Raw genomic sequence first — 27,052 nt, 5'->3', positions numbered from 1 at the left:
ATAAGTGCTACACATTCATTAGGTCTGAAAGAGACTCAGGAATTTGTCCTTTCAATAAATATCCCAGTGGTTTTATCATCAGGGAAGTTTGAAAAACAAATTAAATGATGGATCATTTTTAATCATATAAAAAGATCTCAGAAAAGAATTCACTTAGGAAAATTAAAAATAGGGGATTTCCCTACCATACTAAACACAATGTGTATGTATGTGGGTGTGTGGGTTACCATAAAATTTAAAAATAACCACATTAGGCAGCCTGATAGTCTCTTTAAAAACAAAACATTTTACTATCATTTCCTTTTTTCACAGGATGATAACTCTTTGGAAGAGTATTTTAACTTACAATGAAATGGATTCTGAAGAGCATTCAAACACTGGTATCATATTTAGTTTGTTCCTCTACAGGTTGTTAGTTATGCCATAAATACTCCATAGCTTTCTTCTCCTAGGTTTATCTGTTTCTATTTTTTACGGGAAAATTTCAGAGCAACCATTAGTTTCTTGTGACTGCTTATTAATTATGACATTTAATACTGGCTTCCCTTGAAGTCGATTTTTTCCTCTAGACAGAAAAATTGTTTTAGTTAATGCTTTTTTGTACTTTTAAGTTTGAAATAGTCTCAACAGAAGCCTATAAACCAGTCAACATTTCTTTCTTTTAGATTACAAGTAGAAAATGATTTAAGTTCTATCCAATTCTTTCAGCTCAGTTCAGTCGCTCAGTCATGTCCAACTCTTTGCAACCCCATGGACTGCAGCACACCAGGCCTCCCTGTCCATCACCATCTCCCAGAGCTTGCTCAAATTCATGTCCATCGAGCTGGTGATGCCACCCAACCATCTCATCCTCTATCTTCCCCTTCTCATCATCTGCCTTCAATCTTTCCCAGCATCAGGGTCTTCTGCAAAGAGTCAGTTGTTTGCATCAGGTGGCCAGTATTGGAGTTTCAGCTTCAGCACCAATCCTTCCAATGAATATTCAGGACTGATTTCCTTTAGGATTGATTGGTTGGATCTCCTTATAGTCCAGGGGATTCTCTGGAGTCTTCTCCAACAACACAGTTCAAAAGCATCAATTCTTCGGCGCTCTGTTTTCTTTATGGTCCAACTCTTAACATCCATACATGACTAATGGAAAAACCACAGCTTTGACTAGACAGACCTTTGTTGGCAAAGTAATGTCGTTACTTTTTAATATGCTGTCTAGGTTGGTCATAACTTTTCTTCCAAGGAGCAAGCATCTTTTAATTTCATGGCTGCAGTTACCATCTGCAGTGATTCTGGAGCCCAAAAAGATAAAGTCTGTCACTGATTGTTTCCCCATCTATTTGCCATGAAGTGATGGGACCAGATGTCATGATCTTAGTTTTCTGAATGTTGAGTTTTAAGCCAGCTTTTTCACTCTCCTCTTTCACTTTAATCAAGAAGCTCTTCAGCTCCTCTTCGCTTTCTGCCATATGGGTGGTGTCATCTGCATAGCTGAAGTTATTGATATTTCTCCCAGCAATCTTGATTCCAGCTTGTGCTTTACATTTAAATGTAACTTTAAACAGTTTTTTCTAAACTGATTTTTTCAAAGCCTCCTTCACTGAGATCTCTACAAACTGCTTTTGAGAGGGCAGGGGTAAAATCACAACTGCAAGAAAGCTACATATCTCAAATCTCTTGACCTGTGTAAGGTGGTGAAAAAGATCTCATCGTCCATCTACCTTAGCCAATTCTTTTTAGTAGGAAAAATCACTCCACACATTCTCTCGGATTACATACACATCTGCTTTAGCAAAAGGAGTCTCCTCAATTCCTGAGACACAATGCACACCTGATGCTTGGGGGACACAATGCACGCCCACCCCCGAAGTCCAGTGTACTGTAAATCTGCCAATTATTGTTGCTACAAATGCCTATCACTACTCATAAAGTGTAACCAAACAGGTGTAACAAACAAGAACAGCAGAATCAAATACAACTCACTCAAGAACAACGGTACACACAGATAAGCATCCTTTTTTTTTTTTTTTTTCAATTTTTTTATTAGTTGGAGGCTAATTACTTCACAACATTTCAGTGGGTTTTGTCATACATTGATATGAATCAGCCATAGATTTACACTTATTCCCCATCCCGATCCCCCCTCCCATCTCCCTCTCCACCCGATTCCTCTGGGTCTTCCCAGTGCACCAGGCCCAAGCACTTGTCTCATGATAAGCATCCTTTTTGAAAGCAAGGTAACTGCAATGATGCTAAGTCTTGTGTGCAGGTCAGACAGAATAACAACTGCCATGGCTCTTCAATAAACATTTCTAAGTTTCTCTTTTTTTATTTATGAACTGCCTGTTATACTAAAGCTTTAAAGCTAACTATTTGGGGAGAAGTTTATCATTTTAGCAGAAAGTACAAAACTGCCAACAGAAAGAGTCCAAACTTTGAGAAGATACTCTGAAAAGCTACTCCAAACAAACTTTGGCACCATGTCTGTGGGCGAAAAACTATCCAGCCTGTCAAAAGGAGGGTAAGTTAAAAGACAAAGGAAAGAGAGAAGACACTGGTGGGCTATAGGCAAGATAAGAATGAGAGAAAAAACACCTTTGGTTGGCAGTACAGATGGAGAATTTTGGAGAACAGAAATGGATAACAGAATATGTGAAGCTGTATGCTACGGTAAAAATCGACAGAAGTGTCCCTTTAGGAATTAAAGAAAAGTCTGTAATTTGAGACATTTCCTAGTCTTTCAGCTTTAGTGAGCACTGGACCCTCTGGAGAAGGCAATGGCAACCCACTCCAGTACCCTCACCTGGAAAATCGCATGGACAGAGGAGCCTGGTAGGCTGCAGTCCATGGAGTCGCTAAGAGTCGGAAGTGACTGAGCGACTTCACTTTCACTTTTCACTTTCATGCACTGGAGAAGGAAATGGCAACCCACTCCAGTGTTCTTGCCTGGAGAATCCCAGGGATGGGGGAGCCTGGTGGCCTGCCGTCTATAGGGTTGACCGCACAGAGTCGGACACAACTGAAGCGACTTGGCAGCAGCAGCAACAGCAGGACCCTCAGAACCAGTGCTTTAAACACCATTTGTTGTCTTTACTCACTCTTTCAACTAACTATAAGTCTGACTTAAAAATTCTTCATTGGGGAACCACAAACCACTAGGCTTTTGTCTTTAGCTTCCATCTAGAAAACCAGAAGAGATCTAACTCGAAGTGTGCCATCTTCCCAACTAAGTTATCAGATATACTTGGCTTTAGCACAGCTCCAGAGTTACTTGGCAGTGAGTACTTTTTTAAGAATGCATTTTTACCAAGGTAGTGGGGGCAGGAAGAGAGTTTTCCTACGATTGGACTAAGGTAAGTATAAGTTTAAAAAACGTCAAAAACAAAGCAAAACAATACCCCTAAGAGAAAACAAGCAGAAGAAAGTTACTGACACCAAGACATAGTAATGGAAAAATACAGACTATACAGATTAAAACAATTGAAAATATAAACACAGATGCAACAAAGTGACAGTTTAAAATAATGCTTTCCCTAATTTCAACCCTAGGCTGATATTAATTTAAGGATGATCAAACTGTGCTGGCAGTATTTTTGATGTGCTGCAGTAGGTTTGATGAGGTGTTCCTTGATTGACATTACTACTTTTATGACATATCAATTTACTCAAACTATGCTGTTCTTTTAGGCTCATGCCATCTCGTAATTCAAACTTGCTTGCTTATCAGAAGCAAAGCAGAATAATTTTTTAAAGATACAGACTCACCTTTAGAGCCACTGAAACGATACCTGGGGAGGCAAGACAAACACCACTTTTTGAAAAGCTCCTTTGTCGCTGCCTGGGGAAGAGGGAAAACAGGGACTGGCTGCTCGATGGGTACAGGGTTTCTTTCTGGATCATGAAAATGTTCTGGCATTAGTGGTGACTGTTGTAAAATACTATAAATATACTTAAAACCACTGAATTGTACATTATAAGAATTTTATTTCAATAAAAAAATCTCCCTGGAAGTACACATTAACAATTCTGAAATCACTACACATGTCCTCTGGAAACAAACATCTGAGAAAACAAGACAGTGGATGTTAGGAGATTGTCTTCTCACCACGGGAGCAGGACGCTCCAGACAGGCAGGTCAGGAGAAGGCTGGAATGTGGCAGAGGATTACTGTCTGAGACATCAATATGAATTCATGTCTAGTTTGATGTAAGATGGTACAGAAAAACCTGAAGGATCTTTTTGGCCAACCCAATGGCTACAGACAGTTACATACAGAAGTATTCATAGATATACATACACAGAATTAGTACACATACATATACTCCTTCCTGTCAGCTAAGTGAGCCCAGAAGCAACAACACCTGACTAACAAGGAGCACACTTAAGATCTTGGTTACTATTACTTTTCTCCATTGAGAAGATTCTGGGCTCCTTAAGAGAAATGGCTGATCCTAAGACTGAGGCAGGACACAGACAAGGTAAGTCTGGAGACTCTCATACTGCCAGAGTAAGGAGGTGCTCAAATAATATGTAAACATATAAAGTTAACAATGGGAATATGTCAAAGGGATATAGATATCAACTGAAGGAGGTCCCTGCTGGCAAACTCACGATAATCTGAACAACAAAGTAAAACAGTACTGGGTTATAATCCAAGGTAAAATATCTGTGTCCATACTGACACAAGTAAATGTTTAAGACAAAGAACAGGAGAGAACAAATTTTCCATGAAGAATTCCAGGTAGTTCATGGGGATTTTCTGCTCTCAAGGTGGTAGGACATAATGCCCTACTACTCTGTTAAGTCTGGGTCACACAGTAACTTTCTTCCACAGGACACAACATGGAAAGAGGGGAGGAAAGAGTAAGTTGAAAAACCCTACAAATTCTAACTCAGCAAGGTGAGCAAAGTTAGCATCAGTAGTGATAAATCATGTTGACAGTATGTATCTTTTTGATAACATGTAGTTAAAAGGGCATTTTACCTCTGTAATCTTCCTTTTCAAAATGCTTAACCCCACACTTTTCACAGGAAAAATAAAAGGTGAATTTCAATAGTGGAACATCTTACAAAAAAACACCTGACCAGTACTCTCTAAAAGTCTCAAGGTCATCAAAAACAAGGACAATCTGAGAAACTATCACAGCCATGAGCACTTAAGGAGACGTGATGACTAAATGTGATCGGGTATCATGAACAGGATCCTGGAACTGAGAAATGAAATTAGGTAAAAACTATAGAGACTGGAATACAGGATGGATTGTAGTTAATAAGAATGAATCAATTATATAAATGTATACAGAGGACATTGATCACAGAGGACACTGGGGTGAGGTACACAGGAACTCTGTTCTATCTCTGCAATTCTTCTGTGTATCTAAAACTATTCTAAAGCAAACAGGTTATTTTACAAAGAAGTTCCCCAGGTAGTTTTAATGGTTTGGGAACTGCTAAAGCAACATTTGCCTTGATCCTTTTCACAGAAAGCACCTGCATACCTACCAACCCTCAGTCACTCCACTCCATACTGACTTTTCTTCACTGATAGCCTTTATCTCTGCCTCAAAATCCTGCCCATCTTGGTTTTCTTGTCTCTCTCCCATCTCTATCCCATGCTCCAATCCCTCAGGTTATCTGACTTCTTAATATTAAAAACCTTTTCACTCCACTTTAGCCACTTATTTTTCCTCTTTTGAATTTTGTTAGCATTCCTTTGCCATATCTACTTTAGCGATCATCATTTTCCTATGATTTCTAAATGAAAAGTCATGCTGTTTTTTTTGAATACACATACATACACAAATGAACTGTGGTTAAATATACTTAATATAGAATTTGCCACTTCTAATCATTCTTTAAAGTATAATTGAAATGAAACATTAGTTTCAGGATGGCTATTGTACACTATTAGTTTCAGGTGTACAACTCAATATAATTTTATTTGTATGTATTGCAAAACAATCACAGTAAGTCAGTAACACCCATCACCATGCATAGTTAAAAAATTTTTATGAGATTTAGTCTCTTAGCAACTTGCAAATATGCAATACAGTGTTGTTAACTACAGTCACCATACATTCTTTTTCCCGTAACTTTTTTATCTTTTGACCTCTTTCATTCATTTCTGCCCTCGCCTCCTTCCAGCAACCACCAATTTGTTCTTTGTATCTATGAACTTTTTTTTTTAAAGGTCCTCTATCTAAGAGAGATCCTATGGTGTTTGTCTTCCTGTCTGACTTATTTCACCTAGCATAATACCCTCAAAGTCACTCATGTTATCACAAATGGCAAGACTTCATTCTTTTTTATGGCTGAATAATTTACCACTGTATATTTAATCACATTTTTTTTTAATCCATTCATCCATACATGGGCACTGCAGTTGTTTTCACTTCTTTGCTATTGTAAATAACATATTTGCAAGTTAGTGCTTTCATTTTCTTCAGATAAGTACCCAGAAGTGGAATTGCTGAATCATAAGGAATTATATTTTTAATATTTTGAGGAACCTCCACATAGTTTCCCACAGTGGTCATATCAATTTACATTCCTACCAATAGTGCTAAAGGGTTCCCTTTTCTCCATATCCTTGCCAACACTTTTTTAAAACGTGTAGATCTATGGCATTAAATCCATCCACACTACTATGCAACCACTACCAGCATCCAACTTCAGAACCTTTTCATCTACCGCAACTGAAACTCTACCCATTAAACAATAATTCCCCACTCCTCCTGGTCCCTGGCAGCCACCATGTCATTCTCTGTCTCTATGAAGTTGACTACTCTAAGTACCTCATAAAAATGGAATGATGTAACATTTATCCTTTCTTGACTGGCTTATTTCACTTAGCCATGTCTTCAAGGTTCACCCATGTTGTAACATGTGTCCTTCCTTTTACAGGCGGAATAACATTCAATTTATTGTATGTAAAAACCACATTTTGTTTATCCACTGACAGAGACTATGCTAAGAATATGAGTGTACAATGGACTATACAATCAAACATACATTTTATGTCTCTATTTTCTTCATGTATCCTTTCTTCTCTTTTAGGCTCAAACTACCTCTATTTCAAGATCTGAAAATATATTTTCTTTTATTCCCTGTAATTTCTTTTCACATTTAACTCTTCCCATCTGTCTGTAATGCTAGTCTTTAATAACAATCTTATTCCTTTATATGGGGCTTCCTGGTGGCTCAGTGGTAAAGAATCCACCTGCAACACAGGAGACACAGGTTCAATCCCCGGATCAGGAAGATCCCCTGGAGAAGGAAATGGCAATGCACTCCAGTATTTCTGCCTGGGAAATCCCACGGACAGAAGAGCCTGGCAGGCTACAGTCCATGGGATTGCAAAGAGCTGGATACGACTTAGCAACTGAGCACGCATGCAAATAATGTTAAACTAGAAAAGCAAATATCATTAATAGGAATCAGAGGACAAGTGAAAACATTTGCAACACATATGAAAAAGAACTAGTAATCAAAGAGCTGTAACAAATCAATTAAAAATCAGAAGACGACTTGAGGCAGTTCAAAGAACAAGACATACAAACACGGAGTAAACACAGAGAAATATTCAGATTCATTCATAATTTTAAAACTAGAAAATAACGTATAACTTTTCATTTAAAAGACTGACAGAATTAAGGCTGTGTTGGCAAGGATTAAGGAAAATCATACATATGAATATTCATACACTACTGATGGCAAAGAAATTGGGATTACCTCTTTGGAGAGGAATTTGGCAAAACTATTAAAATGCAGATGCACAGCCTTTTGTCTTAATAATCCAACTTTAGTATTTACCCTACAGGTATACTATACAAATATGCAAAGATAAAATACAAACGCAACCACTAAAATGTTACTTGTATCCAAAACACTGGAGAAATAGTCTACTCATTTTATAGAATCTAGCTAAATGAAGTACAGTATATTTTTATGCTAAAAGTTATGCAAAATTCCTATTTCCCTGACCGTTCCTCTTCTGCAGAAACTCTAAGTGTCAGGAGTAACTCAGGACCTGATCCTGGATCCCTTTTTAATCCCTAACACACTCCCTAAACAACCTGATCCACTGAAGAGCTACTCCCTTCCAAGTCTGTATCTCTAGTCCTCCTCTAAAACTCCCAATCTGTCTACCTACCTGCCTACCTGTCATCTTCACATGGGTGTTTAACAGGCATTATCAAACCAAAAACTTACTACAGAAAACTCTTAATTTTCTCTGTCAAACTATCTCCACACTCCCCACACTTCTTCATTTCAATAAATGGCAGCATCATCCATCCATCCATCCCTTAAGCCAAAAACTTAGAAATACTGACTCCATCTCTAAAGCACATTTCAAATTAAATCCATGTCTTCCGTATCAACTGCTAACCAACCCAAGCCACCATCATCACTTAGACTAGGGCAAAACTCGGCAAATTATCTCCCTGTTTCTATTCTTACCCCACCCCTCCCTTCTCTCTCTCACACACATATTCCTTCTACAAGCAGCCATCAGTGGTCAGACCTCTTAAAATTAAAAATCAGATGCTACCACTGACTTGCTTTTTTGTATTGGTTTCCCACCAGAAAAAAATCACAACTCAAACTAAACCATATGGAACAGAATTAATGGAACAGACATGGGAAGAAATTTTTAACGCATTTAAAATTCTCAAAGAAACAAGAGAAAATTCCAATATGCAGCAGGACTAAACAGAACCAAGAAGAAATGCATAGTATGAAAGTACAATGATTGAAATAAAGAACTCCACAGATTAGGTAAATGGATAAGCAAAAGAATGAGTTAGCGAGCTAGAAGATTAGGTAGAGGACAGTTGCAGAAGATATCAAGAGGGAATTCTTTTTTAAGAAAAACATTAAAGAACAGACAAGAAGCAACAGAATCTATATTAACAGAATTCCCAGAAAGAAAAAAAACTGAAGACAAACTACTTGAGAAAAGGACAATAATTTTCCAGAACTGAGGAAAGATCAAAGATCTTAGATGAAAATGTCTGGAATACAACCTGGCATAGAGTAGACTCCCAGTAAGTAGCTAACTGTTGAATGAGAGAAGGACGGAATGAATACAAATCCAAGTGCCAAACAAGACAGAAAAGGAACTATACCCACACGCACTGTAGACTTAAAAAGATAAACAAAAAATTTCAAAATCTAGAGAGGAACTGCAGGTCACACACACAGGAGAAGAAATCAAACTGACATCAGAACTTGCAAAAAGCAACAGCAGAGATGAGAAAATAATGTTGAAATACTTCAAAATGTAAAGGGAAAAGAATTTCAAACCAAAAATCTTTAATTAAACTAAGCCATCATTTAAAAGTAAGGGTTAACAAGTCATATTTTCAGGCATAAAAAGGTCTTAGAATGTATATATACATAAAACTCTGTTCGAAAATTGTTTTAAGTAGGCACTTAAAGAACTGAAATAAATCTATGAGAACACTATGTGATATATGGTAATTGTATGCATGTTCGGTCACTAAGTCACATCTGACTCTTTGTGATCCTAGGGACTGTAGTTCACCAGGCTCCTCTGTCCATGGAGTTTTCCAGGTCAGAATACTGAAGTGGGAGTCATTTTCTACTCCAGGGAATCTTCCCAACCCAGGGATCGAACCCATGTCTCCTGCATTAGCAGGCACATTCTGTACCAGTGAGCCACCTGGGAAGCCCTTATATGGGAATTAATTATTTGTTAGGAATAACCTAACAGAGCTAGTATATCATACAAAAAGAAAAATGACCGATGGATGGATGCTTGAAGAATACCTCTACAGAACTACAATTCTACAAAACATTAACATGGCTGCTGGGACCTTGTGGGGGTAGGAGGTGTGGTGGCAGAGACGAAAGGAAACTGAGAAAGTGGATAATGTACTTCTCTTGTTTGGAGGAAAGAAAATATACATATTTGAATATATATTTTAAAATATACATATTTGAATATACATTTGAAAATACACATATTTAAATATAATTTTAAAATACAAGATTAAGAAACTGTGGGAAATGAACAAAAATACAGTAAATAGAATGTAAATAATTTCCAATAGATATTATGAAAATTACAATAAATGAAAATGGATTAAACTCATTAATTAAAAGATAAAGAGTCTCTGACGTTGGATAAAAACAAGATTCAGCAATATACTTTGTAAAAGAGACCCAAAAAGGACACAGAAACAGTTAACAATAAAAGGACAGGAAGAAGACACACCAAGAGATACAACCCCAGGTTGGCAGACTCTTCTTTCAGCCCCATTCATCAACCATTCAGACCCTTACTGATCTGGGGACAGTTCCCTGTCATTCCTGGGCCTGAGGGTTTCAGCTTTCCTTTTAGGACAGGGCTTCAATTTCTGCTTCCTAATATTCCTTTGAGATCTTTTTCCATTTCAAGCACCTGCTGATTCTGCTTTTTTGCTTTCAAGCTCAGCTGTGTTTTTTAAATATTTTATTTTTATCTAGCTTTCCATATACATTACTGAAAAAGAAGGGAGTGTCCCCAGTCTGCCTCACAGTCCAGAAATCCCCAAAGCATACACTTAATGTTCTCATCTACATCATGGAATGGTAACGCTCAAATAATAAGCCTATGAGAAAATGTTATCTTCACATACAAAGTCTTTGGTGCATATAAAATATTCAAATGCTGCCCTCTAAATTTATCAGCAATTTTACATTCTAACTAAAGAAAGTAGAGATGGAACCATATGAATGGAATGGAAATTCCTAACTTTTTTTCCTGATCCAGCTTCCACTGGGCTACAGCTATGCTGAGGGTAATAAAACAATTCCAAAATTGTTTTGAGAAAAAAAGGTAACTAGTAGAAGATGAAATCAACAGAATTCAAATGACCCTTAAGAGCAGGGACTACCCTTGTGGTCCAGTGGTTAACACTCCATGCTTCCACTGCAGGTGGCAGTGGTTCCATCCCTGGTTGAGGAACTAAGATGCCGCGAGGCGTGGCCAAAATAAAATAATTACTTTAAAAAATAATAATAAATAAAAGTTATGGAGCTCATCCTTTAAAGGAGAGAGAGAGAGTCATTGAGTTAGGGAAGTGACTATTATTTTCTCTGTGATTTGATCTGGGAGACTTTAGTCCAAGATTCTATTCTGAGATCTACCACTGACTTTTTGGTTGACCTTCATTACTTCTTGGTACTTCTGTTTCTTCTTGAAAGTAAAGTTAGGCTAGATTACATTGAAGAACTCCTATTCTTCCAAAATCCTGATTCCAGAATAAGAGGTTTAGAACAATTTCACTCCATTCTACGTTTCTATGAATACAAAAATGATAGCTTAAACTACTAAACAATTTTGACATCCTTATTGCTGTGCTCCCCCATGCAAAAGGGCTTCTCTGGTAGCTGAGTCAATAAAGAATCTGCCAGCAATATAGGAGACCATCTGCAGCACAGGAGACCTGGGTTCGATCTCTGGGCTAGGAAGATCCCCTGGAAAAAAGAAATGGCAATCCACTCCAGTATTCCTGCCTGGAAAATCCCATGGAAAGAAGAGCCTGGCAGGCTACAGTCCATGGGATCGCAAGGGTCGGACACGACTTAGTGACGAAACCACCACCACTCACGCAAAAAAAGTAAACCATCAGATATAAATATTAAACATTTCCTATCTGCACAAAGACCAAAAGCTTAACTCCCAAACTAACAGAAAAGCGTTAAGATAAATCTTAAATATGGCCGTATTTCTGGAATAAGAACTGGACCTCTCTACTATCTCAACTACTTAAACAGTTAAGAGTTCAGTCTCTGAAATGGGTTCATGCCTGCTTTATCATACCTTCCTAAAGTAAGCTGTGGGTGATTTTCACCACAATGTTTCTGGCAGCTATTTCGTAACATTTCCCCACAAGAATATGATGGTTGTATTTCAGCCCAAGAAATTAGTATCATAAATATCACAAATTTAACCAACAGCATGAAAAAGGTGAAAACACCCACATCCTTTAAAATAAACTGTCTTCAGCACTGTCCTTAAGACTGTATTTTCTACAGTTCTTAAGAGATGTCTATGGTCTATTTTATATAGTTCTATATTAATTTTTATAATAAACAGGTATTACTTGTATAATCTACAAATGAAAAAATTTTTAAATAATAAAAGAGGTCAACTTCCACTTGGGTTGCTCTGGAGAACTACAGTGTTCTGGTTAGAACCCAAAGGGAAAGACTGATGAGATGGCAGGTGAGAGAAGTACCTCAGACAGAGGTAGAGGTACTTTCTGTGTTTTATATTTTCTAATCCAGCCATTAAAATAGGAAAGCAAACAAAAGATTAAGGACAGAAGCTCAATCCAGTGAAATAGGTTGCACTTTGTGTTGGTGCTGCTGTAGATTTATCTCCTTCAAAAATCTAAAAGTGAAAGTAAAAGTTGCCAAGTCGTGTCCGACTCTTTCCGACTCCATGGACTGTCCATGTAATTCTCCAGGCCAGAATAATGAAGTGGGTAGCCTTTCCCTTCTCCAGGGGATCTTCCCAATCCAGGGATCGAACCCAGGTCTCCTGTATTGCAGGCAGATTCTTTACCAACTAAGCTATCAGGGAAGCCCTAAAGCACAGCATTAATTTAGAAGACTGTATCAAGTAAATGCACTGTAAATAGTCAATTTAGTTTAGCTCTATGCATGTATTACCTTCAAAATTCCACCAAGGTAAACCAGTGGTATAAAAGACAGCAACACTTAAGACAGCCAAATTGCTTGAAATATAAACAACCAAGCAAGGGTTCATGCTTGCTTTATCATATCTTCCCAAAGTAAGCCATGGTTGATTTTTAGCACAATGTTTTCTGGCAGCTATTCCATAACATTTTCCCACAAGAAAATGATGATTGTATTCCAGACCAAGAAATTACACCCGCCCACACAAGAGAGCAGGCCATAGGGAAGGACAGCAAGAACTGAAGCACAGCAGGGGAGACAAAGAGGCTAAACAGAGGAGGAAGGGATCAACATGAAGTACCTCATCACTGTGGCGTTTGATCTTTATAATGACAAAAGCAATTTAAGGCTTTAAAAAAGTGAGTGACAAAATTTGAGTAGCATGTTTAACAAGGGACCATTGAGGGGAAAAACGGGGCTGTTCGGAAACTCTGGAAGAGAGACTAAAGAGCAATAACAGGAAAGACATGGAGACCACTTTAAGTATGACAACCAGATTGTGAGATGGGAATGAGAGTCCACAAGAGCAAGGAGGCTAGAATGACACCAGCAGCAAGAAGCAGAAATGCTTTGAAAATACTTTAAAAGAAGCAATTATCCATTGTATTTATCTCCTAATAGAAATGACCAAACAATATCTCAAATTTTTTAAAAAAATAAAGTTCCCATTACTTCGTTATTTACAAAAGAGAATGTAAAAATATTTTCTGGCATTGTCAACAGTGGACCATAAAGGATCACATTCTAACAATACAGTTAGAATTTTTAAAAAAGTAATACAGGCAGTTGGATTTAGGATGATCTACCTGCCCTCGATATCTAAGCATATTTACATATAAGTTTATTTCCAGAACTGTAAAGGTCAACATACAAAATACTCATCTGCAATGGAGAGTTGACATAAATGACTTCTAAGATGCTAAAAGTGAGTTGCTGGGGTTACTGACCTCTTTCTGGCCCGATAGGGCTCTAAATGTGTGACTTCCATAGACCAGCAGAGGGCTGCAACAGCCCAGAGAAAACGGTCAGGCAGCTTTGCTTGCATCTCTGGCACTGAGTGGTGGAAAATTTACAATACTGAAAGTAGAGATCTAATAACCATGACGTACTCACTCCCCTATCAACAGACTCTAAAAGGGGGCAAAGACCAATCCCCCAAACCCTGAAAACTAGCAACACTCACCATTAAGCATTCTGCTACCAGCTCCTTTCACTTATTGCAAAATAGTAAAGTATTTGGAAGCAGAACAAAATCTCACTAATGTAGGGTAATTAGAAGGGAAAAAAGCCAGTCAAAGTGAGTTAGCAATTCACACTTCCTTCCAGACCACTACTACACACTACTGCTACAAGACTAACCTTCCTAAAATGATTTCATGAGGTTACCCTCACATCTACTTTGCCAATCTGTTCTGCATATAGTGCTATGCTGAAGTCTTTACTCTGCCTAGATTTGAAGGTAGATTTCTACCTCGTGTATACAGATAATCATTTTCAGCTCCACTAGTCAGTCCACCCTTACCGGTATATACAATACACAACAGAGCTGAAATGGAAAATGTCACCATGGTGAACCCTGGAGATAGAAAGAAATTTACACAGTCTAGGGAAAGGGTAGAGCCACTGCTGGGAAAAGTTTGCGCAGAGGGACATAGGAATTTGCTGGGGGAAGAAAGCAAATGGCTCAGGGAAAGGTATACAGGGGCCTTCAACTGAATTTGTAAATGTTTAATTCTCAAGGTTGCAGACAGGTGCTATATGCACAGTATGCTATTTTCTGTACCTTTTAAATTATCTGAAATATGTGAAAATCAAAACATTTTTGGTATTTTAACTTCACCCCTCAAAAGACAAGTAACTCGTGATCTGCTCAAGAGATCAGACCTCTGGTCCATTCTCAGTACATACTCACCCTCATTTTTACAGCTTTCTTTAAAAAATGATAGGTACATATTTTAGCCTTAAATGAAAGGACTTTTTACTGCTTAGATAATTGCATATAATTTGAATAATGGTACATAAAAAAATAAAAAGATTTGAAATAAAAGGCATGGCATAAAAACCCAGAATAGTTTTTATGATAATCACAGCTTCTGCAATATAAGCCTGAAATCCTGAAAATCATCTTTATCTACGCCCAAACTCTCTATGTGTTAGAGGAAGTTGAAGTCAGTACCCCTCTCAAGAGAGCAACACTTATGAAAGTATTAAGTTATTTATCATCTACATACTACACCATTCCCACCCTGACCCAACAATAAGGTGGGTGATTAACACTACTTCAACTATAGCCAAAGTTGTAGCTTCCATACAACTTCACACCAAGGCTGAATTGTCTGGGCCTTCTTTTAGTTCTGATCTACCACTTCTGTGTCCTGTATACTCTCCGACATAAATCCACTTACAATACTACCCACAAGAATTCAGGACAACTGCCAACTTTAAAGGAAGTATAACCTATAAAAATACTGAATCGCTGTATTATACACCTGAAACTAATATGACTGATACTATATATCAACTAAACAGCAATAAAAAAAGAATTCAGGATAACTGCATATGAGTCATTTAACAGGTGCTCTAAGTTAACTTAGGATAGTAGTATGCATGATTGTTAGCTCTTTTTAGTCAGGTCAATTTAGGACTGTAAACTGCTTTCCTGTCAAAGGATGCTGAGGAGAGTAACCAGGAATGTGGTACAGAGGGAACGAAGCATAGTGAATTCACTGTAATCTAACAGCATTAAGTATGTGACACAAAAAGGGTGGTACTGTGGAAACTCCAATCCCAATGGCAAAGAGTATGTGTGTATTTGGTTTCATATTTAAAATAAAGCATTTCCTGAAATATAACAATGTAAATATTATGAACTGGGGGTAAAAAGGCAAATCTCACTGATGATGCCAATATTAAATAGCTTTATCTATAAAAAGAAATATACTGTAAGTCTAAAAACATAAACTTAGGACTATTTAAGAATGTAACAGTTCTACATCAAAAATTGAACTTAAATTGCCAACTCAGTGATTCTTCTTCGTCTTTTTTGAACACACCTATATCAGAGCCTGAAAGTCATAGGACCATCCACTAAAAAATCTGCAATGTAACTTCCAGATGTTTACAGAGCCTCTCTGTAATTATGGATCCTTGTTTTAAGTAATTATCTCTTCCAGCTAGATTTTAAGCTCCATACAAGCAGAAACTGTCTTCTTCAGATATGTGCTTAGCAATGGCACCTAAAATCTTAATATCTAAGCACTTTTTCAATGATCTCCTTGTCTGCTATATGAATTCTACACAGCCTCTTGAATTGTTTTCCAAGAAAACCTGTGTTACATTATTCCCCACCTTGAAAATTTGTTTTTATCAAGCCCCTCTTCCTGGCAATCACCTTTTTCATCTGCTACCCATTTTCTCCCCCTTAGTCCCAGTTCATCCTCTTATGCCAGACCACTTGCCTGACATCAGCCCTTAGAGTGTGATGGAATCTGGGGTACAACAGGGAACAAGACAGACACAACCCATGTCCTTGAGGGCTCACTGTGTTCCATTCTATACCAACTAGAAAGCATTTGAATGATTAAAGAATACTGTCCCCTATTTCACATATTCAGTGTAAATTCTTAAAAAAAAAAAACAAAACTACAGAAAAATACCAGCGAAGATCATATTAAATTCCTCCCTCAACAACGCTAAATGCAATACTGTTCATAAAAACATTTATTTAAAATTTGTTGGGTTTTCCTTGGTGGTTCTGTGCTTAAGAATCTGCCTTCCAATGCAGGGGATGCAGGTTCCATCCCTGGTTGGGGAACTAAGATCCCACACGAGGCAGGGCAACTAAGCCCATGTGCCACAACTAAGACCCGACATAGCCAAAACAAAACAAATATAAAAAAATAAAATGTTAACTAAGCATGCACTGTTTAAAACCTTGATTATATCCATAATACTTGTTCACTGTGGCAAAGCTTGAAAATACAGAAAAATAAAAGAAATTCTGGTTACGATCATATTCAACATCCAGAAATATTCTGTCACATTGTCAGAATGAATCATTCAAAAACTTTCCTTGTAAAAATTCATAATACAAAATATTTTCCCCACAAAGGTTCAAATTTTATATATCATTATCTTTTTTTTCTCTTAATAATATCAACTTCCTTGAAGGTGTAATTTTTTAAAGGAGCAATACAATCACTGACTTAAACTCATCTGTACAATGAAAACAAACTTCAAAAGGGCATGGTAAAGAGTGAATAGAAGGGAAAAAAGTAGAAGCAATGACATATTATTTTCTTGGTCTCCAAAATCACTGCAGACAGTGACTGCAGCCATGAAATTAAAAGACGCTTCCTCTTTGGAAGGAGCAAGACAGTGTATGAAGCAAATACATCACTTTGTCAACAAAGGTCTAGACTCAAAGCTATGTTTTTTCCAGTAGTCACAAATGGATGTGAAAGCTGGACCATAAAGAAGGCTGAGCGCCTAAGAATTGATACTTTTGAACTGTGGTGCTGGCGAAGACTCTTGAGGGTTCCTTGGACTTCAAGGATCAAACCAGTCAATCCTAAGGGAAATCAACACTAAATATCCATTAGAAGGACTAATGCTGAAGCATCTTTGGCCACCTGATGCAAAGAACTGACTCATCGGGAAAGACCCTGATGCTGGGAAAGACTGAGGGCAGAAGGAGAAGGCGGAGACAGAGGATGAGATGGTCAGATGGTTAGACAGACTCAGTGGACATGACTCTGAGCAAATTCTAGTACACAGTGAAGGACAGAGGAACCTGGAGTGCAGCAGTCCATGGGGTCGCAAAGAGTTGGACACAGCAAGCAACTTTCAGTAACAACAGAGTGAATGAGAATTTATGAGGACAGCCCATTATCAGTCACAGGATGTTTGTAATTGTGCCTGTGACCAAAGGATATGAAGTATCAATTCACAGAAGAGAAAAGGCAAATGATTATTTCTCCACATTATTAGCTAATGATCAAATTCCTGTAGCTAAAATCAAATCCATTCACACCACAATTAAAGATGAAAGTCTTGGATAACAAGAAAGTGGTTATATAATTTAAATAGAAAAGTAAGTAAAAGTAAAAAGTAAAGTTGCTTAGTCATGTCCGACTCTTTGCGACCCCATGGACTGTAGCCTACCAGGCTCCTCAGTCCATGGAATTTTCCAGGCAAGAGTACTGGAGTGGGTTGCCATTTCCTTCTCCAGGGTATTTTCCCAACCCAGGGGTCGAACCCAGGTCTCCCACATTCCAGGCAGACGCTTGACCATCTGAGCCAGCAGGGATGCCATTTTAAATAGAAGGACACAAATGTTAATGTTAACCAACAACAGATAGGGATAGATTTATTTTCACTGGATATTGGAAAGCTACTGAACAATAGTACCTGAAGGGGGGGGGAGGAGCTAAGGAGAGGAAAAGTGTACAGGAAAGGAACAGTGAGTGAGCCCCTCTGCTGTTACACATTCCTATTTACTTTCAATAGCATGAGGACTAATAGAAGATAAAGAAGTATTTTTTGGCCCTGTTTGACTGCAGCCTAAAGAGAACACTCATCTTCATTCTTGGGATGTTTTTATGAACCTTGGAAGACAGGGATAATTTCTGAAGGTTGAATAACCACTGCTGGGTGACCACTTCAACTAAAAATCGGCAAACAAATTGGATTGATCTTAAGGAAAAAATTGGGCTTCCCTAGCGGCTCAGACAGTAAAGAATCTGCCTGCAATGTGGGAGACCCAGGTTCGATCCCTGGGTCGAGAAGATCCCCTGGAGAAGGAAATGGCAACCCACTCCAGTATTCTTGCTGGAGAATCCCAAGGACAGGGGAGCCTGGCAGGCTACAGTCCATGGGATTGCAGACTTGGACACGACTGAGCGGCCAACACTTTCACAAACTTAAAGAAAAAATAATTCTCAAAATAATAGATGAACATTTATATAACATAAATTTCAAGTTAGTTCTTGAGTAATAGTGTCTGGAGTTGGAGACATTCCAGTGACAACTTTCTGAAGTCTTTTTCATAACTAGAAATGTACAATTACTCTCATCATATATTAAAATAACATATGTAAAAGTATCTAACAGTACAAAAGCTCAATAAAAGTTATTTTCTTTGATCACCAACTTCCAAATAGCCAAAATTAAACTCTGGTAAAAGGGACTTATTTTAACTCAGAGGTTGAAAGACTTTAGCACACAAGATCAGAATATAAACCAAGGCTTTATTCCTAGTTATAATATTTTTGTGTGAATTATGGTAGAAAATATTTTATAAATTAAAAATATTCTCAACTACCTGACATCATTAACCACCATCACTAATTAGTAAATTGGTATAAAGAATGTTTTTAGTACTTACTTCTACCCTGTTTGTTAAAGCTTCAGAAGTGGTGGAACAGAAAGCAAGCTGTGTACAATGTGGCTTTGGTGGAAGAGAAAATAGAAGTAGGTGCTTCTTTCCTTTTCCTTTAGATTTGCTAATACTTCTCTTTCATAAAGGAGTCTAACATTACTCCAGAGAATTTTAACCTGGATCCTATCCATGGTTCAATATCATCAGATTAGCAGACATTTTGCTGATCTCAAGAGTAGTTGTGAAATTCAAGCGATCTGATGTAAAAATATTTCATGAACTACTGAGGACATAATTTTTTACATACTATTATCTTTTACCATGAGTTTATATACCTATTTCTAGGAAGAAAGACCCATGCACGCATGGTTTTTGTTTTCTATTATAAATCAAAATGCCAACAAAACTCCTATTTAGGAAGAACAACAGTCTGAAATGTAAGAAGCTACAAGACTCTCATAATGCTTTTAAGCAATCAGTTCAGTTCAGTCGCATAAGGGAGTTTTATTTTTTATTTTTTATTTTTTTGGGAGTTTTAAAATATGCTATTTATCACTAGTATTTGTGGTATTTTCCCCAATTGTGGCCCAAATGCAAACTGATAAGCAGAAGTGTAAGCAAATACATATTTTGAAACAATTTTAATGCAATAAACAAATATTAAGCGATCAGCCAAAGAAACACAATTTTTAAATGCCAAAGAAATGATTTTGTAACTTAGCTTTGTAATTTACCTTTTTTTTTTAACCTCAACTTGGAAGTATTTCTGTGGAGGGTTCCACTGTTTGGGTTGCTATTTTCTATACTAGACAAACTCCTATTTACTCTTCCTGAATCTATTCCTTTATAAAAGTTCTAAATGAGTCTGGTTAGTTATCTTTCTCCTTCACTCACATTGTTTTAAGTATGTTTCCTTATGATCTGAAAGGATACATGAACCTCAATATTCATTTGCAACACTGTTTACAAAGTCAAGACATGGAAGCAACCTAAATGCCCATTGACAGACGAATGGATGAAGAAGCCATGATATATATATTCAATTAAATATTACTCATTAATAATGAGTAAAAAGAATGAAATAATGCCATTTGCAATAACATGGATGGACCTAGAGTGTGTCATAGTGAAGTTAAGCCAAACAAAGGAGGAGGAGTACCATATGACAGCCCTTCTATGTGGAATCTAAAAAGAAATGATGCAAACAAATTTACAAAACAGAGAGACAGAGCATGAACTTATGGCTGCTGGGCGGAAGGGACAGTTAGGGAGTTTGGGATGGACATGTATATACTGTTATATTTTAAATGGATAACCAACAAGAACCTACTGTATAGCACATGGGATGCTGCTCAACGCTGTGTGACAGCCTGGATGGGAGGGGAGTTTGAGGGAGAATGGGTACATGTATATGAATGGCTGAGTCCCGGTTCACCTGAAACTATCACAACATTGTTAATCAGCTATACCACCAATACAAAATAAAAAGCTTAAAAAAAATAAAGTATATTCCCTTTTAACAGTGAACATTAATATCAAGGTGGAGTCTGTGAGAACAGTTCTTATAAATCTGTTAACAACTGTAGTCCTTCGGTAGCTGGTGAGACTAATTTGCTTCTGACAACTAACATTAAAAAAAAAAAAACGACAACTATATCAACATCTCAGGAAAAGGTTTGCTGGCCTATCTTCCACAATTCTTTGTTTTTTTAACCAACACAGTAGAAGGTAGAATGCTAGCCCCACAAATTTTTTACAAAGTCAGAAACTTAAGAAACACTGTCTTAAAACGTCTCAAAATCAGCTAAGCACTCTTAATTAAAGGTAGAACAGAGAAATGGTTAAGAATGAGGACAGCAGAGTCTGTCGCTTTTTTAGGTCTGTGAATATCTACACACCACGTTCAAAGCCTCTTTTTCTCAGCCATAGTATTTGTTTTACGGGGTTGTTATGAAAATTATCTGAAATAGTTCACTTAAAAACTGAAGATTCTAAGTGCTCAACAATGTTTATCATAACCTTTAGCTTCAAAGTTACAAATAATCTGTGTAACACCACTACACTACAGCACTGATGTACTGACTCCCCATATTATCAATGTAAAGCACTAAAAGGAAAGGTCTCTAAACCTAATAGCAAAAGTCGTATTAACATTCCTACACGGTATATTTTATTTTAGATCTACAAGATAACCTTAACATGAACTACTCAAAAGCTGAGTTTACAAAGGAAATTACATCTCCTGTTGTTGCATATCTCAAAACTAGCAACAAATTAACATTGTTACTAAGATACATAACTGTTACTTTTTAAAAGTCACTCTCTGTTAAAGAAACAGACTGTGCATGCATGAGTGTATATGAGAATGTTTTCAAATGCTGTATGAAGAAACTTCATATGCTCCAGAGGAAGTCAGACTCTAACAATCACAATATTTAAAATGTTCATAAGAGGCTTTACTAACATTAGAACTAAGCAGGGATCAGAAAATGTATCTACAGGGAGTTATAATCTGTAAAACAGCAGGTGCTCAAAACAAGGAAGGTAAGGCTAAGCAAAAACCTAGGGATCTAGACACCTTAGATAATACAGTAGGAAACTGTTATTTTTAAAATATCACCACTTTTTATATGTGCAAAAGCTTATAGTATATAATGTGCTTTCCATATATAATCATATTGGGCCATCAAAAATGCTGTTAATTATATAACAAAATGTTTTGTTTTTTTGCAGATTACAAATGCAAGGCCCTGAAAATTAATATGATTTGTCAAAAACCACAGTTAGGAAGTGACAAATCAAGAATTTAAACCCCGGTCCTCTCACTTATATTTCCCTGTTCTTTCCACTACTCTATAAATCTACTTCTTAAAAGAAAAAAGCAAATTAGCACCTTCACAAAAAGAAATCTCTAGGCCAAACCACAGACTTTTAATTAGCTGTGCTGAGTTGGGGAAGTCATTTCCCCTCATCAGGCCTTTATTTTTTCATCTGTAAAATGAAGGAAACAGATTAGAAAATTTGAAGTCCCTTCCAGTTCGAAGGATAAATCTCTAAACGGTACCCTTTAAGAGTACCAGCATTTTACAAATACATGTTGATGTCAGCTTTAGCAACGAGTTCCAAGTCAGAAAGTGGTGTCATTAGCTATTAAGCAACGTATGGCAATTACTGGGTAAATTCTTCACACCCATGTGATAGATGCTGCTTCAGTAGCATCAAGTTTATATACAGAAAGCTGTCTAAACCTTTTCCAGACTACAATGGAAATTATTAAATATCACTAATCATTCTCTCTTTAGACTGAAGCAATGCTCTTAAAATATAAGAATGGTTTAAAGAAAATCTAACCACTAGTCAACCAGTACCAAGAAACGGAAAATTTTTAATATTATTTTTATTCTTTAGAATAAAAACCTCTTTTCCAATGAAGAGTTTTCCAAATATCCCTATTGTTTCTTTGATACCTCAAAGAGTATCAGATACATGTTTCAGCAACTTCTATAAGGGGGAAAAAAAGTAACATACAAGCATTTTGATAAAAACATCTTCCATTTAAATTCATTCCACCAGTTAGGTACTTATCGCCAAAGAAAATTCAAGCTTTTCTCCCCTTCACGGTATCAGAGAACTAAAATCAAAGACTGCACAATATACTTTCACCTATTACGTTCTTCCCTCATCTGAATATTTTTTTTCTTACTCTTCCTCAGTCTTCATGGAATACACACCCAGGGATTTCCACTTTCCCAGCTCTGCCTGTTCATAAAACCATCTTAACAACAACTATGGAAACCAGAGCGCTTAAGACCATTATAGGCCTCTTTCTCTTTTCCTTTCATGAATACTACTTAGGTTTTCCTTCATTTTACACCTCGCCTGTCCTTAAAATAGAACACATATCCTGAATAGTTAATCTTGACCTTACTTACTCAACCATTCGCAGACCTTTAGAAATTGTTAGTGCTTGTGTCAACTATAAAAGATTTTTTAATAAACCTTCCCCCTCTTGCCTAGGAAACATTTCAAATGTTTACATGTTTTTACGTTTAGCCCAAATTAAAGACTTTCCCCAACAAGCTTAGTTAATATAACGACTTGATCTTACACAGTCGACACTATCTCATTTTGTTTTTTAAGCCTCTTGGCACCAATATAGCATATGTTCTGCCAGTTCTGAGCTAATCTCCAGGAAAGCCTTTGTATAACGATTGAAGAAACTGAAACAGATCAGTGCCCAAGGTTTTTAAGAGCCTACACGAACATATGTTTTTAATCAACAGTCAATTTATTTTAAAATAGCTATTTCACCAGTTCACCTTCTTCCATAATTCACATAAACCGTTTTAAAATAAAAAAGGACACACGACTGGGAACACAGGTTCAGGTCAACTTCAGGATCAGAGGCTTTTCCGAAGCGTTAGGGATGCCGGGGTCTGAATCCCGTCACCGCGTCCACGGGGTGGCCGCGGGCGTCCAGTGGACATCACACTCTCGACCACTACGCCGCTTGAAGCATTCCCTACGGCTTCAACGGGTTCAAAAGTGTCAACTTCCCGTCCGAAACTGTTTCTTACTGTTGTTATTAAAACAGCTGTCAGCTGGGCTCCAGTGACCTCTTTGTACAACCGTTTATTCAACGCTTTGGGATCCTCGAGGATGCGTCACGGCGGGTTACCCTCGAACGAGCTCCGAGAGCCCGGCGGCCCGCGGGTCCGCGAGCGCCGGCCCGGCTCATCCGCGCCGCCCTCCCAGCCTCACTCGGTCCCCGCGGCTCAGACTAGGCGCGCCCCCAATCCGCCCCGCCCCGCCCCGCTCCGGCGGCGCCCCCGGCCGCGCACACCCGCTCCCCGCCCGCTCGCTCGCACACGCGCCGCGGCCCCGCCATGTTCCGGGAGCGGCGCGGCCGCCCGCCTGGCCCCCGCCCCCCCGGTCCCCGCCCGGCCGCTCCCGCCGCGCCCCGGCCCCGGCGTTCCTAGCGGGCGGCCCGTCCTGTCAGCGCGGCGGGGCGGGGCGCGTCCTTACCTTGCTCTGGGGAGGGGACGGGAGCGGGCGCGGCGGAGGGGCTCCTCCCGGGCGCCGGGGCCGGGGCTCGAAACCGCGCCCCTCCTTCCTCCTCGCCTGTCGCCACGCCCCCCTCGCCCGCACGGACCCCAGGCACGGCCGGCGCGGGAGGGTCTACCCCCGGGACGAAGGCCTCGGCGCCGCCGTCGCTGTCGTGCTCTCCGCCACCGCCGCCGCAACCGCCGCGAACGCTGCCGAGGCCGGGCTCGAAAACATCTCCGGTCTCCGCCGTCCCTCACCACAGCCTGCTCGCTCCCAGGACGGCGCCGCCCGGCGATTGGCCGCGGCGCGGGCACGTGACGCGCGGGCACGGGACGGGCAGCGTGAGCGCCCCGCCCCCGGCCCGCCGCCCCTTCCGTCCGCCCGCCCCGCCCCGCCCGCGGCCCGCCGCTCTAGAGACGCCGGGAGAAGCTTCCTGAGCTGGGGGCGGGGGTCGGGGCGTACCAAGTGGACGCGGGGCAGCGGGGTCGGCGGGGCGCCGGGCGGAGCCCCGCGTCGCCCTCTCCCCTCCGCCGCTCCGACCCCAGAAGGCAGGGGCTAAGGGAGCCAGAGAGTAGCGCAGGCGCCGCCTCGCCTTGTGCAGTGGCCACCACCGTGGCTTGACTGGAAACTTCTGGAAATGGCGGCGGCGACGAGGACGAAGAGGCTCTGTCTACGTAGGGTATTCACATGTTATTTTTTGCGGGGGCGGGCGGACGAGTTTGCCAGCTGGGACGCGGGAGACCGACGCTGCGCCCCCGGCTGGAGGCGGAGGCGGAGGCGGGTGTCCGCCCGGCCCGTGGCGCGCGGTGGGCCCGGGGCGTCCGAAGAGGCGGGCACCCGCTTCCGCGCACTGCGCCTGCGCGCCGGCCGGCCTCACCTGCGGGACCTGCGCCCGGGGACCTGCGCCAGGTGGGTCCGGGCCCGTCCCGAAAGCACGTCCACGTGCACCTACCCCCGGGCCCGCACGCACTCTGCAGTACGCCCTCCCCCAGTCACACCTTCGGATAACCTTTTAAGACAAATTCTGGTGCATTTTCTCCCAACCGCACGGGGCACTGCCAGCTGGAGGACTGCGCAGAGGAAAAGTCACCGCCTCGGCAGCCCCGCTGCTGGCAGTCTGACTTCCTCTGGAGGTTAATCCGCGACAGTCTGTACTTGCCCTTATTTAACCACCGAAGGGATTACATAATCGGAAGGAAACCATTTTATTCTGAGTTGCTTCTGGTGGCTTTTTATTTACAAAGAGGTTAATCCGCGACAATTTGTGCATGCCTTTATCTAACCATCAGAGGGCCCTCATCGTTGTGGCCTCTAAACTAACAGCACGGGTTTGTGACTTAGTGAAGTTAAAAGTTTGTCATTAATCAGCAGATGAGATATTTCAGACTTGACAGAGAAAGCTACATCCCAACATTTAACTATATAAAGCATAAACTTGCATTAAAGATCACTATTTTTTCCTTTCCTACATTTCTCCCATCTTGAAATACATCAGGTTCAATATGAATAGTAAGAGTGCACCTTGTGGCTAGAAGTGGAACACTGTTACATTTAATCTGGATATTTATGGCATGAAGTAACAAATCCACTAAAAATTTATAACCAACTCGTCTGACTTCTCAAGTGGTTGAGTTGGTTCTCATTTAACTCGCTGTAATTACAATAACAATAGCTATTTTTACAGCAGTACAAGCCTCAGTTAAAAATTGAAAGCAAATCTTGAATTTGCTGAAATCAGTTAACCATAATTTATGGCAATAACTATATGCACAGCCTTGTTACTTAAAAATCAGATTACGTGGGTAATTGTGATCCAAGGCATTGTACTGACTACTACTGAATAGGACACTATCTGTACAAAGTTCATTGTAGAATTATTCAAGTTGCAAAAGATTTTTAATTTAAACTTAAGATTATATGTGACACATTGTAAATCAGCCACAATTTGTTATTGGAAAGGTTCAAATGAAACTGATGAAGGGAAGAGGAGCTAATTTTCCTATTTAATGTTTAACTAGAAGTACAAATCAAGAAGGTAATTCTTATTAGGATAGAGGCCTGAAAAGTAGCTGGAGCTAGTTGACTATGTTGCTAAGGCTCTTCATTGTAGAACCCTGTCTTTCATTAGCTCAAATCTCTTCAGGAAGTGGGCAAAATGTTTTTTTAATAGCACCAGGAGGTCAAGGATCCCAAGCAATAAACATCACTCTTAGCCAAGGTTAAGTTTTATCACACTTATTTAGGATTATTACTAGCAGACACTTAAAATGTGTGTATGTGGTATGTGAAATAAAAGCCACCTGCAAAATTTACCTTCTTTCCAACTTCTTACCGTTAAGAATCAACTACTGTTAGGTTTCCTACATTTAAGTCCAGTTAGATCATTCAAAATATCCTGCCATATTTTGGGAAGGTGAATTAATAAAAATACAATCTCAGTTTTGGCTTACCATATTGACAGTCTACGCAGATGTAACGCTTGGGCAGTGAATACCCATATGATTGTCACTTGCTGTAGGATTTACTAGGGCAGTAGCTCCGTCCAGTTACAGCAAGTACTTCTGAGGAACTGGTAGCCTTCCCTAGCAACATTCAGTAGCCACTCCAAAAACCACCAAAAAAGCCAGGCATGAGTTTTTGCCCAATAGGAGGAATGACAATTTGAATTATTTGTTGGTTTATTTTTGTAATATGAACATTTCCTCCCTAAATATCTTTTTGAAAAAAACAGCATAGAGCTAGGAACTGAGAAGAGGAAATGAGGGAGCAAATGGCGTTAGACACATCAACAACGCCAGCTTCTCTTTACTGGTTTGAGAAGCAGGCTAGGCTATAGCTGTCATCTCCAGCAACTGAAAACTGGCAAGGAGTTTTGAATCAGTGTGTTCATATATCTTTGGAACCATCTTGGGTTACTATAATGAA

The 27,052-nt window shown here is 39.4% G+C and overlaps 1 protein-coding gene across 4 annotated transcripts in view; it reads right to left on the bottom strand.

Moving 5' to 3' along the window:
• Nucleotides 1-24,239, bottom strand: part of ANKRD12 (ankyrin repeat domain 12) — a 93,559-nt gene extending 69,320 nt beyond the window's left edge. For 3 of the 4 annotated variants that reach the window (XM_043889387.1, XM_043889388.1, XM_043889390.1), the window contains exon 1: nt 24,107-24,239. The gene's annotated coding sequence lies outside the window, so the exon portion shown is untranslated. The remainder of the gene's footprint in view (nt 1-24,106) is intronic. The other variant, XM_043889389.1, reaches the window with a different exon arrangement.
• Between the last annotated feature and the right edge of the window lie 2,813 nt (nt 24,240-27,052).

This window comes from Cervus elaphus, chromosome 27, assembly GCF_910594005.1.
Source record: "Cervus elaphus chromosome 27, mCerEla1.1, whole genome shotgun sequence".
Classification (NCBI taxonomy): Eukaryota; Metazoa; Chordata; class Mammalia; order Artiodactyla; family Cervidae; genus Cervus; species Cervus elaphus.
The sequence above is the reverse complement of the archived record's forward strand: the minus strand, read 5'-3'. Positions and strand labels throughout refer to the sequence as shown.